This window comes from Eptatretus burgeri, chromosome 3 (genome assembly GCF_056783735.1).
Source record: "Eptatretus burgeri isolate ZD-2024b chromosome 3, Ebu_testis_v1, whole genome shotgun sequence".
NCBI lineage: Eukaryota > Metazoa > Chordata > Myxini > Myxiniformes > Myxinidae > Eptatretus > Eptatretus burgeri.
Window position 1 is genome coordinate 94,565,610 of NC_140963.1, and position 8,342 is coordinate 94,573,951.

The following is an 8,342-nucleotide window of genomic DNA, read 5'->3' on the forward strand; positions in this document are numbered from 1 at the left end:
CTCTTGGTCACCGTCGATTCCTCTGTCACGACCCTCGCCCAACACGCCCCCCGAATTATTTTTTTACCCGCCTCCACCGCGGGCCTGTCAGCCGTTGCACCCCCTTCCAGCTCGTTTGCTCCCACACTTGGAGTCGCCATTCCCAGCTCCCTGGTCACGGCCTTCATGCCCGCCTGCAGGCATCGGCCCATGTTCTGCGTCTCACCCCGTAGTTCTTTCATTTCTTTTTTCATTTGCTGTGTATTCGCATCCATCGTCGTTTTCACTTCATTTGTATTTGTATCCATCTTTTTGTTCATTTGTTGTGTATTCGCATCCATCTTTTGTGTATTCGCATCCATCTTTTCGTTCATTTCGTTTTTCATATTCGCTTCCATCTTTTCGATCATTTCCACATTCATCTTTGCCAGCATGGTGAATAGCTGGGCCATGTCGGGTGCGCTTGGGTGAGCCGTTTCGGCAGGGATCGGGGAAGGGTTTTGGTGGAGAGGGGGGGGAGGTGTCATACACTGCGGCCGCTGCCGCACCCATTTCGGGATCTGGGTTCAGTTGGGCGAGTCCGTGTTCCTGCACAATCAACATTTCCTGCTCGGGGATTCCATCCTGGACCATGGATCCTACACATTCTACATCCATTTCTAATACCCCCGGCTCCCGCTCGCCTTGAGACGCCATCTTGCTTCTCTTAAAGGGTTAATTTAGCTCGCTCGTAATTTGGAGGGAATCGGGGGTCGCTTCTCTCACCCCTGGACCGATTCCCGTGAATTTAGCCGGAGACAGGAGAGCCCGTTTTCCTGTTCTCAGATACCAGTGCCGCGAGGAGGGCGATGAATTTGTATCGCACGACCTGACACCAGTGTTGCGGTATTCGCGCCCGCCGGCGTGCTGACGGCCACGTAACTCGAATCGCGGCACGTCGCCCACCGGACGGACAATCCAGTCGTGACCCTCTCGGACTAACGCCGGGAACCAGTCACGGGTGGACCTTTCGGTCTCACCGCGATCGAGCCAATCAGCCCCCGCGTGGGATAGGGTTGCTCGCCAAATTCGACCTACCTAAGTACCAACGCGGAGGGTAGACCGGGCGATCGCACCTCGCCGCAGGTCGACTTCGGACACGGGCCACTTAAGCGACCCGTTCCGTACTATCGGGATAACCGAGCGGTGTTATCGTCGACCTCGACGGTTCGATTAATTATCGGGCGTATTCAGCCCACTACCAACCCTTTACGTGAAGCAAGATGAGGATTCAATGAAGGAAATGACGAAGCGAAGCGGGAAACAGTTCGACACAAAGCACATTTATTCGCGACGAACGGAAAGCACACATATTCAATTCCACCAAAAGCACATAGAAAAAACACAATGCAATTTACACAAAAAGCAAATGTAAAAGCGAAGACACAATGCAGAGCTAATACCGACTACCGAGCACACGGCAACACTTATACAATTTTACTTCACAGACGGCGCCGACAACACATATCCAAAACCAAGGAAAAGAATACCCTCAAGGATGAGGCGGGCCTGAGGCCGAGACCGGGTCGGGCCTACCCGTCTGGTGATGAGACGCGGAGCGGCGATGGTGCCTCAACTCCGCGGGCCTCGCGGGCAGTGTCTGGTAGGGGGTGGGAAAGGGGCCCCCTTGGTCGCACTATCTCAGCGCGGGGGGAAACAGGAGGGGGTTGCTGATGCTCGGGGTATAGAGGATTTTTATTGTCCCGCGACGAGCGTCTCCACCTCGGCCAGGTCGCGCTGTCGGCCTCCCTGGGGTGCAGCTCCCTGCACGACGCGAGCACCCCCTCGTCTGCCCTCGCCGCCTCTCCACAGCTCCGTCCCCTCCGTTCCGACTCCAACGCACACGACGACCAGCTCCTTCTTGCCAACTCCACCGCCCGCGAAGTCTTGACTCTCTGTTCCCTCTCGACTCTCCTACTCTCTGGACTGACGAACACGGTCGCTTTTATCAGCCCCGTAGCTTCGCCCTCTCATCTTTGACCCCCTCCCTTCGACCTTTCACCTCGCTCCCCATTGGCCCGAGAAAAAGTGGGCGTGAATGCTTTTTGATCCATAAATTTGCATATATCGATCGCCCTCCAACGCCCTGGGGCGGGGCCACCCGCCCCTCGCTCACCGATTGGACGGCAAAAAGTGGGCGTGTGTCGTTTTTGATCCGTTTTTGAAGCACAAAATCCGTGATTTTGTACACGCTGTTCGGAGCGCGCCCTGCACGAGTCCAACACCGGTACCCACAGGCGGCGCAAGAACGGTGGCGATGCGACGGTTGCGAGGTGTGACGTGAAGGTCGTGGCGGTTGTGGTGAAGCGGTGGTTGGTGGTGGTAACAATGGCGGTTGGACCTAATTAAAGATAGTAAAAGAAAAACGGCTATCCTGAAGAGTCGCAGCACGCATAAATGACATGTATTCCCACTAGACAACAGGTTTGGGCCTAACTACACATGTACTTACCGAGATACCTCACCTAAGGGACCTGAATGGTGGTTTGCGAATTTGGCAACCACAACAATATATATATATATATATATATATATATATATATATATATATATGTATGTATATATATATATATATATATATATATATATATATATATATATATATATATATATATATATATAGTCATGTGCCGCTTAACGACGTTCCGGGCAACGACGGATCGCATATACGACGGATCTGCCAGCTCTGAAAAAAAAAAAAAAAAAAATAAGTAGCTGAAAAATTCCAATTGCAGAGTGATGTAGCCGACGTAGCACTGCCAGTCGTATAAAAATAGCACGTACAATTATGTACGCTGTACAGTACATAATGATAATAAACGACAGTGTGGCCCTGTTATAATGCGATCGTTGAGGTCCATAAAATGTCATCGTGAAAAAAGCAGGGTCGTGCTTAATCGGGATTCAAGGAAATCAGCTTTCAAACTGAACCAATGTTTGCACGTTTACTTTCTTGCAAGTAAATTACCTTTGAATTGAAGAATTTCACGAATAAATCGTTGTTACGGTCAAAATTAAAACACAAGTTTCTTTTTGGTGAAGCTTTTCATGTTGTTAAAACAATCGCACTGTTCCGAATATATATATATATATATATATATATATATATATATATATATATATATATATATATATATATATATATATATATATATATATATATATATATATATATATATATATATATATATATATATCACAATTGACAGGAGCTTGTTTCTTCATTTATAAATTATAACATGGATGCAATGATTACGTATATATAAAATCCAAACGCTATTTCTTCATCTTTCTATATAATCAATGTGAGAGGAGATTGTAAGCTGCTGCGAACAACACCGATGGCCATCATGAACAGCACAAAGGTAAAACTAACGTGTCTTCAGTCTCTCTAGGATGCGTGTTACAATTGCCGACAGTATTCAGTACAGTAACGTGCTGTACAAGTCTGTATCCGAGGAGCAATAGGCTATACCATATAGCCTCGGTGTGTAGTTTTGTGTAAGTATGATGTTCAAAAACGAAAACGAAAAAAAAAGATGTTTGCACAACGACGACATCGCTTCATGACGCGTTTCTCAGAACGTAACCCCGTCGTTAAGTGGCGCATGACTATATATATATATATATATATATATATATATATATATATATATATATATATATATATATATATATATATATATATATATATATATATATATTCCAACATTGCCATTTTAATATCTCCCCATTAAACAACAGCATTTCCGATTATACACCGCCTTTTCAAGCATCACAAAGTGCAGGTCACTTGACTTGCAACAGGTGAGAAAAGGATAGGAACAAAAACAAAACCCCAAAAACAACAGCTGATATTTCAGTATGGTTTGGATTCATTAAGATTTGGAATCAATGTGGTGGATAAAAACATCTTTGTAGGGAGAGGGATAAGTGGCGGTTGTGTTTGTATTTTAGAAGGAGCAGTGTCTGTCCATCTGTCTGTCTGACGTGTTATAACTTGAGAACGGAATAAAGGATGTCAATAAATCAAACTACGGTGGATTCAAGGAATTCCTGGAAAGGTTTGTGATGCAAGGAATACATATATACGAGCGTATACCCATGCTCCGCACAGAGTTGAATGGGTCGCAAATGGTGGATGAGGCATAATAGTTGATGTTATGCGAAGCTGGGGAGGGTGTCATGAGGGATGTGATGCACTCTGGTTACCTGTCCTTAGTTTTCCAAAGGACCTCCCTGTAGATGACATTTTGGGTGAGTGTCTTGTTGCTGAATAGTCCTTGTGAGGAATTATTGTCCACTTTGATAGATATATAGGAGAAAACTCTTGCACGTGAAAATGCAACATATAGTTGGCCATGGAAGAACACAGGGGCTGGGAGGTATATTCCGAGTTTGTCAAATGTTTGGCCCTGGGATTTGTTTATGGTCATCGAGTATGCGAGTCTGACTGGAAATTGCATCCTCTGCAGTGTGACTGGAAGGTTGGCGTCTGATGGGGTAAGTTTAACATGATATAGGCCTAGCCCGAGACTGAACAGGAGCAGTGGAGGGTGACCGAGAATCAGAATGCAAATTTCAATGAACGGCACTTTTTGGCGCACATCCGATGATCGAACACCGCTTGGACGCTTTAATTTGAAGATGACACACGCAAGACACAACACAGGTAACGATGGCGGTTGATATTGACAATTAATGTCATGAACGGCAGTTGTTTGGGTGCATCCAACAATCGAACACCTCTTTAATTTGAAGAGTTAACACGCACGCATTCAAGGTACAGAATCTATTGTCGGACACTGCGCTTTCGAAGAACAAAGAAAAGAAGAGAATCCGGGCAATGAAAGGATGACCTCATACCCGTTCCCTGGTTCCCCCAACCTTCAGATTATAGCCTTTGATGTTATCTGGACGTTGGCCTATTGCAACTTATTTTCGGGTGTTTTTAATATGTACGTTGGATTTCAGACACAAATTGACAGTCTAAGAGGGCGTGTTCAGTCCGAGAAAGAGCCAATCAGGGTACATCATGTTGGCAGAGCTCTGGTGCTCATTGTTCCCCTCCTTCCATGCCGATTTTTAAAACATGACAACCATTGCTGATGTTCTGAGCTATACTATTTATTATCAGTTGTGTTTATGTTCAGTGTTTCATGCAATGAGTACTCCCTGACTCGAGTTCATATTTTTTGGATAGACGGCAGCACTTACCGGACAGCAGTTAAGCGATGGCGACCGAACAGGAATAAATGCGGCCGTCGATGGGTTGAAAATCTTGTTGAAGCCACGTCGTCATCCAATTCCAGCTTAGAAATTTAGTGCATCGTCTTTGTCACATTAAGAAACCCCAGTATATGGGAAATGAACACATTCCTGCCAGTGGTTTCGGAGGAGAAACGTCAAAATACGCGCAGACGTTAACAGAAATAATATTTTTTAAAATAAATCTTTACTTTAAATACAATGTTTCCTGTTACATTTTTTGTGTCAAATTCACCTTCTGAGGTAGTCAGCATGTGCAGAAGAGGGTTTTGCATTGCAGACGCTGTTTTCGAGGAGTGGCATTACGCTTCTCGGCGGTGACGGTTTGTCGACGACAGACGTAATGACGTCAGCGAATGACCGATGATGTCATGACGGAATTCCGCCTCTCAGCGGTGACGTCACACGTCGCCATGCAAACAAATGTAAAAATTAGAAAATCGCCCAAAATTCCCAAACCCGTCCGTCCGGCGCGATCTCACATAGCCCATGCTGTTCATTAGACCACAGAGCACCCGCATGCCGAAGGTGGCAACAATCCGTCCGGCAGTTTTGGAGGAGATACGTCAAATTACACGCAGACGTTATCAGAAATAATATATAGATATATTTTTTTTTCCAACATTGCCATTTTAACATCGCTCTATTAAACAACAGCATTTCCGATTATACACCGCCTTTTCAAGCATCACAAAGTGCAGGTCACTCGACTTGCAAAAGGTGAGAAAAGGATACGAACAAAAAAAACCCCCAAAAAACAACAACAGCTGATATTTCAGTATGGTTTGGATTCGTTAAGATTTGGAATCAACGTGGTGGATAAAAACATCTTTGTAGGGAGAGGGATAAGTGGCGGTTGTGTTTATATTATAAAAGGAGTTGTCTGTCTGTGTCTGTCTGTCTGTCTGTCGTGTTACAACTTGAGAAAGGATTAACGGACGTCAATAAATCAAACTACGGTGGATTCAAGGAATTCCTGGAAAGGTTTGTGATGCAAAAAGACTCTTAAATGTTTTGTTTTTTTGTAATAGCTACATGGGTACATGTTCAATCTGCAAATGCCAACTTGGGACACTGGTGGTCCCCACATTCCCAGGAATCCTTTCTCTTCTCGCCCGATTGATTATAATTATCCATCGCAGCAACGATTGGTATTTCCATCAGCGAAGCGACGACGAGTCTGGTATTCCAGTAGTAATAAAATAATAATTTAACCATCGCTCTTATTCTTTAAGAACACTTATTCCGGGTTGTTTTACCTTAATTGTTGGAACATTGTGTATTAGCCCCCCAATCCGGGGTTAACGTTATCGATGCACCTTACACTACCTCCCCTCCCCCCCACAGATTGAAAATTCTGGTTACGTGAGGTAAGAGTTGGGGAGGAGGGAGTCTCACACAAACTTCCCTTATCGTCGCGTTTTGAACACAGTCTGGGGAGAATGTCGACAAAATACCGTCTGACGAAACGACCGAGGAGCCGCCGCAGCTCAGATATAAAATGTAGAAACCTTACAGGACGAGCGGCCACTGACGGGTCATGCACTTCACCGAAGAGCAGCAGCAACGCCCGGCGGTCCGTGTCCAACTGCACTTCCCCTGTCAGTCGAGCAGGTAGCGCTTGGCGCGTGGGCCCCACAATCCGTCTCCCCGCCCGCCCCGTCCAGTTTGTCCCGTCCCGCTCACACCACCGTCTCGCCTCCGGGGCTCCACGGTCGCTTCACATACTTTTGCTAAAACAACACGACCTGAGGGCATCTGTCATCATCAAATTGACTCGCACTGCGGATTCTCTTTTGCCCTCAGGTCGTGTGGTGAAAGGAAGACTTCTGAAGAGAATTTAAAAACATTGGTCGCGTGCAACAGAATACATATATTTATGTATATACATATAATAAAAAGAACACAAACACGTTTTTTTTCACGGAATTTGGTTATAATCACCACAGTGACTGATAATGTTTGGCGGACGTGCTAAATGTACGACAAAGCAGCAATATAGGTGCAGTGAAAAGTCGCCTTCTATTTATTTGTAATGTGTGGTGCACGATATTGATAACGCGGACATAAAAGGATCAAATTAATTAATTACGATAACCCTTCCGGTGTTCCCTCATTTCTTGCCTCCATTATATCCCCTCGACTCCTTTCCTCGCTTCTCAACCCTGCCCACATTTAGCCACGCCCAATTCTCTCTTTCCCTGTTAAATCTTCTTCTTCTTCCTCCATTATGTACCCTCCTTGACTCGCTTCTTGACCCTGCCCACATTTAGCCACGCCCAATTCTCTCTTTCCCTGTTAAATCTTCTTCTTCTTCCTCCATTATGTACCCTCCTTGACTCGCTTCTTGACCCTGCCCACATTTAGCCACGCCCAATTCCTCTCTTTCCCTGTTAAATCTTTTTCTTCTTTTTCTTCTTTCTCCGTTCAAGCAATTGATCTGCTGAGCGAAGCAAAGTGAGACTACCTCCTCCTAATCGCACTCATCCGTGCTCTCCGTGCTCTCCGTCTCGCGCTGTTTTCAGTCGCCCTGGCCCGTCGACGAAACGTTGTTTGTTTAGAGGGCTCGGTCCGAGTCGGACCGCACGAATGGCCCGCACGGAATGCCGCGCGCACAATGGAAAGAGCACGTGGCTTCCCTCCAGCTACGTCTGCGCACAATTAAAACGTCCGCTTGTGATACAGATGTTCATTTCCGCAGTTCCTCCCCGGCAGCCAGTCGCTGCCAAAACAAGTAGAAAGCCATCAACCCTCTCGCTCGCCCTGCTCGCCCCCCACCCCGTTGTTTTTTTTTTTTTAATGTGTCCAAGATGCATACCGAGCGGTTCCCCCTCGGAACCGTAAATACCGACCATTTGACACGCACACTTTTACAATGTGCAATGAACAGGAAGAGTTTGCTTCACTCGGGTAATTCATCCCGTAAGCTGGCTGGACGGCTCTATCGATGACTGTCTCTGTTGGAAAGGAAGGACAGAGGTGGGGGGGGGGCTGCATGACGGTCGACAACATACAGTATAATAAAGCCGGCTGTCCCATTAATTAGCTCGGTGGGC

The 8,342-nt window shown here is 46.0% G+C and overlaps 1 protein-coding gene across 12 annotated transcripts in view; it reads right to left on the minus strand.

Moving 5' to 3' along the window:
• LOC147030477 (transcription factor 12-like) overlaps positions 1-6,994 on the minus strand; it is a 336,231-nt gene extending 329,237 nt beyond the window's left edge. For 5 of the 12 annotated variants that reach the window (XM_085874594.1, XM_085874589.1, XM_085874588.1 and 2 more), the window contains exon 1: positions 6,803-6,990. The gene's annotated coding sequence lies outside the window, so the exon portion shown is untranslated. Of the gene's footprint in view, positions 1-6,802 lie in introns of all 12 variants that reach the window. The other 7 variants (XM_085874582.1, XM_085874583.1, XM_085874581.1 and 4 more) reach the window with 4 other exon arrangements.
• Positions 6,995-8,342: the final 1,348 nt, after the last annotated feature.